The 12,068-nt window shown below is 40.4% G+C and overlaps 1 protein-coding gene across 1 annotated transcript in view; it reads right to left on the bottom strand.

Annotated features, from left to right (window-relative positions):
- Positions 1 to 12,068, bottom strand: part of dcc (DCC netrin 1 receptor) — a 699,685-nt gene that overhangs the window by 176,403 nt on the left and 511,214 nt on the right. The gene's annotated exons all lie outside the window — the stretch shown is intronic.

Below are 12,068 nucleotides of genomic sequence, written 5' to 3'. Positions count from 1 at the left end.
TGTGACGAGAAGTAGAGTCTAGAGATTATCACACGGTTTACTACAGCTTTTAAACACACGGGAGCTTTCAGTGAAGAGTACGGTTCTGAAAATAGCCTGCCGTGACACAAGGCCTGGAGAGAACACAGCACTTAGATGTGACGAGAAGTAGAGTCTAGAGATTATCACACGGTTTACTACAGCTTTTAAACACACGGGAGCTTTCAGTGAAGAGTACGGTTCTGAAAATAGCCTGCCGTGACACAAGGCCTGGAGAGAACACAGCACTTAGATGTGACGAGAAGTAGAGTCTAGAGATTATCACACGGTTTACTACAGCTTTTAAACACACGGGAGCTTTCAGTGAAGAGTACGGTTCTGAAAATAGCCTGCCGTGACACAAGGCCTGGAGAGAACACAGCACTTAGATGTGACGAGAAGTAGAGTCTAGAGATTATCACACGGTTTACTACAGCTTTTAAACACACGGGAGCTTTCAGTGAAGAGTACGGTTCTGAAAATAGCCTGCCGTGACACAAGGCCTGGAGAGAACACAGCACTTAGATGTGACGAGAAGTAGAGTCTAGAGATTATCACACGGTTTACTACAGCTTTTAAACACACGGGAGCTTTCAGTGAAGAGTACGGTTCTGAAAATAGCCTGCCGTGACACAAGGCCTGGAGAGAACACAGCACTTAGATGTGACGAGAAGTAGAGTCTAGAGATTATCACACGGTTTACTACAGCTTTTAAACACACGGGAGCTTTCAGTGAAGAGTACGGTTCTGAAAATAGCCTGCCGTGACACAAGGCCTGGAGAGAACACAGCACTTAGATGTGACGAGAAGTAGAGTCTAGAGATTATCACACGGTTTACTACAGCTTTTAAACACACGGGAGCTTTCAGTGAAGAGTACGGTTCTGAAAATAGCCTGCCGTGACACAAGGCCTGGAGAGAACACAGCACTTAGATGTGACGAGAAGTAGAGTCTAGAGATTATCACACGGTTTACTACAGCTTTTAAACACACGGGAGCTTTCAGTGAAGAGTACGGTTCTGAAAATAGCCTGCCGTGACACAAGGCCTGGAGAGAACACAGCACTTAGATGTGACGAGAAGTAGAGTCTAGAGATTATCACACGGTTTACTACAGCTTTTAAACACACGGGAGCTTTCAGTGAAGAGTACGGTTCTGAAAATAGCCTGCCGTGACACAAGGCCTGGAGAGAACACAGCACTTAGATGTGACGAGAAGTAGAGTCTAGAGATTATCACACGGTTTACTACAGCTTTTAAACACACGGGAGCTTTCAGTGAAGAGTACGGTTCTGAAAATAGCCTGCCGTGACACAAGGCCTGGAGAGAACACAGCACTTAGATGTGACGAGAAGTAGAGTCTAGAGATTATCACACGGTTTACTACAGCTTTTAAACACACGGGAGCTTTCAGTGAAGAGTACGGTTCTGAAAATAGCCTGCCGTGACACAAGGCCTGGAGAGAACACAGCACTTAGATGTGACGAGAAGTAGAGTCTAGAGATTATCACACGGTTTACTACAGCTTTTAAACACACGGGAGCTTTCAGTGAAGAGTACGGTTCTGAAAATAGCCTGCCGTGACACAAGGCCTGGAGAGAACACAGCACTTAGATGTGACGAGAAGTAGAGTCTAGAGATTATCACACGGTTTACTACAGCTTTTAAACACACGGGAGCTTTCAGTGAAGAGTACGGTTCTGAAAATAGCCTGCCGTGACACAAGGCCTGGAGAGAACACAGCACTTAGATGTGACGAGAAGTAGAGTCTAGAGATTATCACACGGTTTACTACAGCTTTTAAACACACGGGAGCTTTCAGTGAAGAGTACGGTTCTGAAAATAGCCTGCCGTGACACAAGGCCTGGAGAGAACACAGCACTTAGATGTGACGAGAAGTAGAGTCTAGAGATTATCACACGGTTTACTACAGCTTTTAAACACACGGGAGCTTTCAGTGAAGAGTACGGTTCTGAAAATAGCCTGCCGTGACACAAGGCCTGGAGAGAACACAGCACTTAGATGTGACGAGAAGTAGAGTCTAGAGATTATCACACGGTTTACTACAGCTTTTAAACACACGGGAGCTTTCAGTGAAGAGTACGGTTCTGAAAATAGCCTGCCGTGACACAAGGCCTGGAGAGAACACAGCACTTAGATGTGACGAGAAGTAGAGTCTAGAGATTATCACACGGTTTACTACAGCTTTTAAACACACGGGAGCTTTCAGTGAAGAGTACGGTTCTGAAAATAGCCTGCCGTGACACAAGGCCTGGAGAGAACACAGCACTTAGATGTGACGAGAAGTAGAGTCTAGAGATTATCACACGGTTTACTACAGCTTTTAAACACACGGGAGCTTTCAGTGAAGAGTACGGTTCTGAAAATAGCCTGCCGTGACACAAGGCCTGGAGAGAACACAGCACTTAGATGTGACGAGAAGTAGAGTCTAGAGATTATCACACGGTTTACTACAGCTTTTAAACACACGGGAGCTTTCAGTGAAGAGTACGGTTCTGAAAATAGCCTGCCGTGACACAAGGCCTGGAGAGAACACAGCACTTAGATGTGACGAGAAGTAGAGTCTAGAGATTATCACACGGTTTACTACAGCTTTTAAACACACGGGAGCTTTCAGTGAAGAGTACGGTTCTGAAAATAGCCTGCCGTGACACAAGGCCTGGAGAGAACACAGCACTTAGATGTGACGAGAAGTAGAGTCTAGAGATTATCACACGGTTTACTACAGCTTTTAAACACACGGGAGCTTTCAGTGAAGAGTACGGTTCTGAAAATAGCCTGCCGTGACACAAGGCCTGGAGAGAACACAGCACTTAGATGTGACGAGAAGTAGAGTCTAGAGATTATCACACGGTTTACTACAGCTTTTAAACACACGGGAGCTTTCAGTGAAGAGTACGGTCCTGAAAATAGCCTGCCGTGACACAAGGCCTGGAGAGAACACAGCATTTACGTTCCTCACTGACACGGTCTCTAACTTCAAGTCCCCCAAACAGAGCTAAATCTTCTCCTGGAATAAGTCCACACCGTTTAGACAGAACAACAACAACAAAAAAACAGCACGCAGATTTGGGTTGTCTCCCTTCACAGCGCAGCTAGACAGCGACTAACTCAAGTGGCTCTCGTTTCTAAACCACTCACATCAAAAAACGGACCCTTCCTGCATTCGGTTTATGATAGATAGACAGTTAAAGCAAAAAGACATTTCACTATATACTATTTCAGACTGATCTTAGCTCTAACAACAGGTTCTTTACAAAACACAAACATTTCCAATATAAAGAGTTATCCTGGACCCACCATATCCATATAACCATATCCATATATCCATATCCATATAACCATATCCATATAACCATATCCATATAACCATATCCATATAACCATATCCATATAACCATATCCATATAACCATATCCATATATCCATATCCATATAACCATATCCATATAACCATATCCATATAACCATATCCATATAACCATATCCATATAACCATATCCATATAACCATATCCATATAACCATAACCATTTCCATATAACCATATCCATATAACCATAAACATATCCATATATCCATATCCATATAACCATATCCATATAACCATAACCATATCCATATAACCATATCCATATAACCATATCCATATAACCATATCCATATCCATATCCATATACCCATATCCATATAACCATATCCATATAACCATATCCATATACCCATATCCATATAACCATATCCATATAACCATATCCATATATCCATATCCATATAACCATATCCATATAACCATATCCATATATCCATATCCATATACCCATATCCATATAACCATATCCATATAACCATATCCATATAGCCATATCCATATAACCATATCCATATAACCATATCCATATAACCATATCCATATAACCATATCCATATAACCATAACCATATCCATATAACCATATCCATATAACCATATCCATATAACCATATCCATATAACCATAACCATTTCCATATAACCATATCCATATAACCATAAACATATCCATATATCCATATCCATATAACCATATCCATATAACCATAACCATATCCATATAACCATATCCATATAACCATATCCATATAACCATATCCATATCCATATCCATATACCCATATCCATATAACCATATCCATATAACCATATCCATATACCCATATCCATATACCCATATCCATATAACCATATCCATATACCCATATCCATATAACCATATCCATATATCCATATCCATATAACCATATCCATATCACCATATCCATATAACCATATCCATATAACCATATCCATATAACCATATCCATACAACCATATCCATATAACCATATCCATATATCCATATATCCATATCCATATAACCATATAACCATATCCATATAACCATATCCATATAACCATATCCATATAACCATAACCATATCCATATAACCATATCCATATAACCATATCCATATAACCATATCCATATCCATATCCATATCCATATACCCATATCCATATAACCATATCCATATAACCATATCCATATAACCATATCCATATACCCATATCCATACAACCATATCCATATACCCATATCCATATAACCATATCCATATACCCATATCCATATCCATATACCCATATCCATATAACCATATCCATATAACCATATCCATATATCCATATAACCATATCCATATAACCATATCCATATCCATATAACCATATCCATATAACCATATCCATATAACCATATCCATATATCCATATAACCATATCCATATAACCATATCCATATCCATATAACCATATCCATATAACCATATCCATATAACCATATCCATATAACCATATCCATATCCATATATCCATATCCATATAACCATATCCATATAACCATATCCATATATCCATATCCATATAACCATATCCATATAACCATATCCATATAACCATATCCATATAACCATATCCATATCCATATATCCATATCCATATAACCATATCCATATAACCATAACCATATCCATATAACCATAACCATAACCATATCCATATAACCATAACCATAACCATATCCATATAACCATATCCATATAACCATATCCATATAACCATAACCATAACCATATCCATATAACCATATCCATATAACCATATCCATATAACCATATCCATATAACCATATCCATATCCATATATCCATATCCATATAACCATATCCATATATCCATATCCATATAACCAATCCATATACATACCATATCCATATAACCATATCCATATATCCATATAACCATATAACCATATCCATATAACCATATCCATATAACCATATCCATATCCATATAACCATATCCATATATCCATATCCATATATCCATATCCATATAACCATATCCATATAACCATATCCATATAACCATATCCATATATCCATATAACCATATAACAATATCCATATAACCATATCCATATAACCATATCCATATCCATATAACCATATCCATATAACCATATCCATATAACCATATCCATATAACCATATCCATATAACCATATAACCATATCCATATAACCATATCCATATAACCATATCCATATCCATATAACCATATCCATATACCCATATCCATATACCCATATCCATATAACCATATCCATATAACCAGATCCATATACCCATATCCATAACCATATCCATATAACCATATCCATATAACCATATCCATATCCATATATCCATATCCATATAACCATATCCATATACCCATATCCATATAACCATATCCATATAACCATATCCATATAACCATATCCATATATCCATATATCCATATCCATATAACCATATCCATATAACCATATATCCATATCCATATAACCATATCCATATAACCATATCCATATATCCATATCCATATAACCATATCCATATACCCATATCCATATAACCATATCCATATAACCATATCCATATAACCATATCCATATACCCATATCCATATAACCATATCCATATAACCATATCCATATAACCATATCCATATACCCATATCCATATAACCATATCCATATAACCATATCCATATAACCATATCCATATACCCATATCCATATAACCATATCCATATAACCATATCCATATATCCATATAACCATATCCATATACCCATATCCATATAACCATATCCATATAACCATATCCATATAACCATATCCATATAACATAGAACACTGCTGTTTTCTAATCATTATTGTTTCTATTTTACAGTAGAGGTGTTTATGGTCTTGTGGGGGTTCTCTAGTTTGTTATGGTAGTTATTGTTACGGTAGCTCCCATCCTCCAACCCTGTAAACTCTGAGCCCTGTCAATAAGGATTGTTGCATCACAGAGCATGTATCTACAGCTAGGAAGACAGAGAGAGACAGAGAGACAGACGGAGAGAGACGGAGTGTGAGAGAGCGAGAGAGACAGAGAGACAGAGAGACAGACGGAGAGAGACCGAGAGAGATGAAGAGAGATGGAGAGAGAGGAAGAGAGAAAGAGACACAGAGAGACAGGGAGAGAGAGAGAGAGCGAGAGAGTGTATAGATACAGGGAGAGGAACCTGTAAAAGCACGGAGAGTAATTGATTGGTATATCGACAGACCAACAGACAGACCTATCGGTCCATCTTCCATCCAGAGGTTCTCCCGTCTTTCACGGTCTAAATTGAATCTCCATGGGAACATCAGACACGAAGTACCTACTTCTTGATTTAAGGTTATTTTTTTTTAAACCACATGACGTTCAATATTGAAACCATGGCAACTGACTGGCGGTTAGTTGGTGGGACACCGTTTTAAATGTTGTTGGTGCAGAGGCCCATTTGTCAGAGCTGGTTAGTTGTGAAGATCGATCTTTAAAATAAGAGCAGCAGTATGTTTGAGAGATAATTACTAACAAAGTTTACTGAGTTAGAAAAAAACAAACAGAATTGTGTTGTTTCTTGTCAGTTTCATTTGTATGAACCGCATCTTCTTCTCTGAAGAAATTGGATTATTCTAGCTGGTGGTGCGTGTATCTGTGTGTGTTAGCTAGACAGGAAACCAACACATCAATTAACACACGTGCTCTGATGTTTCCTCCCAGAAATGACAAACACGTGTATAAATGATAACATAATAAATAATATATTGTACGTACAGTAAGCTCTCGGTGTCGTGTGCTCCGACAGGGTGTTGATGTTCATGTCATTATGGAGCTAGAATCGAATCGTAGAAGGGTGCTTCAGCTGCATTATTCATCATTCTTTTTTTTGTCTCCTTCCTTATGCAAATTGGTTTTGCTTTTTTTGTAAATCAAATTTACACAAAGCGATTAATTATTACTCTCATGTTAAATAATGAATTATAATTAAATGCTGTTAAAAAAAAAACTGAATTAATTAGTTAATCAGAATACAAGGAATTTGGTTTGACAGAACTAAAAATAACTTGTCTTTGGAATCAATAAAATGATTTCACATTGATGACCAGTATTAAAAAGAATCAAACAAACAGAGTTCTTAACAAAAGGATCATTCCTTTGACATAGCTTTATGACCACCAGTATTAGAAAATACTTTTACTCCCAGACTAGTAAATTGTGATTATTGTATTTGTGTCCTGCTGTTCCAATCAGAAGCCTCCTCTGGTCCATTACCACTCACTCTGAGAAGGTCAACACTGACTGAAGACATACAGTGGTGTCATCAACGCTAGTCTCACGGAGTTCAGATTCGTGTCATCTTTTTCATGCCAGATCATTACAGCTACACTATAAAATGTCGTATGTCAAGACAACCTGTCTTCAACAGCTGTTTGACCAATCTTAAACTCTGGATATGGGCTCGTCGTAAAGAATCCTCCATACATGTCCTGTTAAAGGACCATAGAGAGGTCAGATAACTCTCTAAGGAGTGGTGAATGAATCGCAACTGATCCATGATGACATTCTCGTCTCAGCTAGTCTCCCAGAAGATTTACACACGTCCGCGCACTGCATTTTCCCCATGCATAATAACGCGTATAGATTACCCTTCCAGAGCATGTGCAGTAGTCATCTATTCAGACATCCACTACTTCTCAGACAGACCCTGGGTTGTTGACACATTTACCCAGAGCAGTTGTGCGTCCTACTGTATTGTCAGGCTCAGGTAGCCTAGCGGTTAGAACCAACCGTTCTACTGTATCGTCAGGCTCAGGTAGCCTAGCGGTTAGAACCAACCGTTCTACTGTATCGTCAGGCTCAGGTAGTCTAGCGGTTAGAACCAACCGTTCTACTGTATCGTCAGGCTCAGGTAGCCTAGCGGTTAGAACCAACCGTTCTACTGTATTGTCAGGCTCAGGTAGCCTAGCGGTTAGAACCAACCGTTCTACTGTATTGTCAGGCTCAGGTAGCCTAGCGATTAGAACCAACCGTTCTACTGTATTGTCAGGCTCAGGTAGTCTAGCCGTTAGAACCAACCGTTCTACTGTATTGTCAGGCTCAGGTAGCCTAGCGGTTAGAACCACCCGTTCTACTGTATTGTCAGGCTCAGGTAGCCTAGCGGTTAGAACCAACTGTTCTACTGTATTGTCAGGCTCAGGTAGCCTAGCGGTTAGAACCAACCGTTCTACTGTATTGTCAGGCTCAGGTAACCTAGCGGTTAGAACCAACCGTTCTACTGTATTGTCAGGCTCAGGTAGCCTAGAGGTTAGAACCAACCATTCTACTGTATCTTCAGGCTCAGGTAGCCTAGCGGTTAGAACCAACCGAAAAGAACGCCAGTTGGAATCCTCGAGCCCGACAAGGTGAAAAAAATCGGTTGAGGAACTTAACCTTAGGCATTTCAGCATAGGTACAACAGTGTGTTGTCGTAGATCATGTCAGACCCTGGACGTGACCCCAATCTCTGAGGGGAGACAACTTCACCTACTGTAAAGCCATAAAAAGTATGTTTTATCTGTTATTCTGTAAGCACAGGAGAAGAGAGGCAGGCAGTGGACTTGTTCTGACCAGGGTTGTGAAGGCAAGTTTAGCAGTAAACTACCAGCATTTTCTTCTTTTTTTTTTACTGTCAAGGATTTTGTGTAATTTATCACAATGACATCTAGTGGCCCTTTTAGGTACTTCAGGTGTCTGTAATTATCTACCATCAAAGATGGTATTAAAATGTAAAAAAAAAATACAAGGACAAAGCTGTAAAACATGCTTCTAAATATAAAACATTAACTAACTGAATAACATTGGTGTTTAATATGTTTCAGGATGAAATATCCTTTATTTTTTAAATATGTTTTTACTTTTGTCAATATGTCTTTGTTGTCAATGTTTTTGGTGTCAAACTGGTTGTGAAAAAAGTTAATAGTTGGAAGACTTGCAGAAAATGATGCAATTGTTGATTAGATGCTGTTGTTGTTAATGAGGCCATTTCCTCTTGAACCATGTGGTCATTCCACTACAAACTCATAGACAAAAAGGGACACAGATATTAAAATTAAAAAATGAATATGACATGTGATATATATATATATTTTTTTTATGTACCTGGGGTGTCAGGTAGCCTAGCGAGTTGAGAGCGTTGGGCGACTAGGTGAGAAACTCTGACTATGTGCCCTTGAGCAAGGCACGTAATCCTAATTGCTACTCTATGTCGCGTAGGAAAATATAAAATCCAATACATTTGTATTTTTCACATTCGACGAGTACAACTTTACTGTGAAATGCTTGCTTACGGGCCCTTCCAACGATGCAAAGTTAAACAAAATATTATACAAAACCTTTCCATTGATCGTCCTTGAGATGTTTCTACAACTTCATTGGAGTCCACCTGTGGTAAATTAAATTGATTGGGCAGGATTTGGAAAGGCACTCACCTGTCTATATAAGGTCCCACATTTGACAGTGCATGTCTGAGCAAAAACCAAGCCAACCGGTTGAAGGAATTGTCCGTAGAGCTCCGAGACAGGATTGTGCCAAAGGCACAGATCTGGGGAAGGGTACCAAAACATTTCTGCAGCATTGTAGGTCACCAAGAACATAGTGGCCTCCATCATTCTTAAATGGAAGAAGTTTGAAACCATCAAGACTCTTCCTAGAGCTGGCCTCCCGACCAAATTGAGAAGGGCCTTGGTCAGGGAGGTGACCAAGATCCCGATGGTCACTCTGACAGAGCTCCAGAGTTCCTCTGTGGAGATGGGAGAACCTTCCAGAAGGATAACCATCTCTGCAGCACACCACCAATCAGGCCTCTATGGTTTATCAGGCCTTTATGGCCAGAAGGAAGCCACTCCTCAGTAAAAGGCACATGACAGCCCATTTGGAATTTTTCAAAAGGCACCTAAAGGTCTCTAAGACCATGAGAAACAAGATGCTTTGGTCTGATGAAACCAAGACTGAACTCATTGGCCTGAATGCCAAGCGTCACATCTGTAGGAAACCTGGTACCATCCCTACAGTGAAGCATGGTGGTGGCAGCATCATGCTGTGGGGATGTTCTTCAGCGGCAGGGACTGGGAAACTAGTCAGGATTGAGGGAAAGATTAACGGAGCAAAGTACAGAGAGATGCTTGATGAAAACCTGCTCAGGACCATAGACTGGGACAAAGGTTCACCTTGCAGCAAGACAACGACCCTAAGCACACAGCCAAGACCACACAGGTGAAGCCCTCGGGACAAGTCTCTGAATGTCCTTGAGTGGCCCAGCCAGAGCCCGGACTTGAACCCAATCGAACATCTCTGGAGAGACCTGAAAATAGCTGTGCAGCGACACTCCCCATCCAACATGACAGAGATGGAGAAGATCCGCATAGAAAAATGGGAGAAACTCCCCAAAACACAGATGTGCCAAGCTTGTAGCGTCATACCTAAGAAGAATTGAGGCTGTAATCACTGCAAAAGGTGCTTCAACAACAGTACTGAGTAAAGGGTCTGAATACTTATGCAAATGTGACATTACAGTTTTTATTTTTTATTTTTTACAAATTAGCCAAAATTAAAAAGAAATGTTTTTGCTTTGTCATTATGAGGTATTGTTGCAAATTGATGATGATTTTTAAAAATCCATTTTAGAATAAGGCTGTAACGTATCAAAATGTGTAAAAAGTCAAAAGGTCTGAATACTTTCTGAATGCCACTGTACTTATGAAATGAACAGGTTGTGACTCGGGTGGCTGAGGTTCTTGATGATCTTTTTGGCCTTCCTGTGACATCGGGTGCTATAGGTGTCCTGGGGGGCAGGTAGTTTGCCCCCAGTGATGTGTTGGGAAGACCGCACCACCCTCTGGAGAGTCCTATGTCCTCCGAAGTCACCGTAAATGGGTGCGTGCTCAGCCCCGCCCTTTCCTATAGTCCACAATCAGATCCTTTGTCTTGCTGACCCTGAGGGAGAGGTTGTTGTCCTGGCAACACACTGCCAGGTCTCTGTCTTCCCCCTATTAGGCTGTCTCGTCGTCGTCGGTTATTAGGCCTACCACAGTTGTGTCGTCGGCAAACACAGTGATGGTGCGTCCAGTAGAGTAGGGGACTTAGCACGCACCCTTGAGGGGCCCCTCTGTTGAAGGTCAGTGTAGCGGATGTGTTGTTGCATACCCTCACCACCTGGGGGTGGGTTGGTCAGAAAGTCCAGCATCCAGTGGTAGTAACCAGACTGGTACCATGTTCAGTATGCAGTACTACCCCTAACCAGACTGGTACCATGTTTAGTATGCAGTACTACCCCTAACCAGACTGGTACCATGTTCAGTATGCAGTACTACCCCTAACCAGACTGGTACCATGTTCAGTATGCAGTACTACCCCTAACCAGACCATGTTCAGTATGCAGTACTACCACTAACCAGACTGGTACCATGTTCAGTATACAGTACTACCCCTAACCAGACTGGTACCATGTTCAGTATGCAGTACTACCCCTAACCAGACTGGTACCATGTTCAGTATGCAGTACTACCCCTAACCAGACTGGTACCATGTTTAGTATACAGTACTACCCCTAGAGAACTCA

Source organism: Oncorhynchus kisutch, linkage group LG6 (genome assembly GCF_002021735.2).
Source record: "Oncorhynchus kisutch isolate 150728-3 linkage group LG6, Okis_V2, whole genome shotgun sequence".
NCBI classification, from domain to species: domain Eukaryota; kingdom Metazoa; phylum Chordata; class Actinopteri; order Salmoniformes; family Salmonidae; genus Oncorhynchus; species Oncorhynchus kisutch.
Note: the sequence above shows the minus strand (reverse complement) of the source record. Positions and strands in the feature narration are given on the sequence as shown.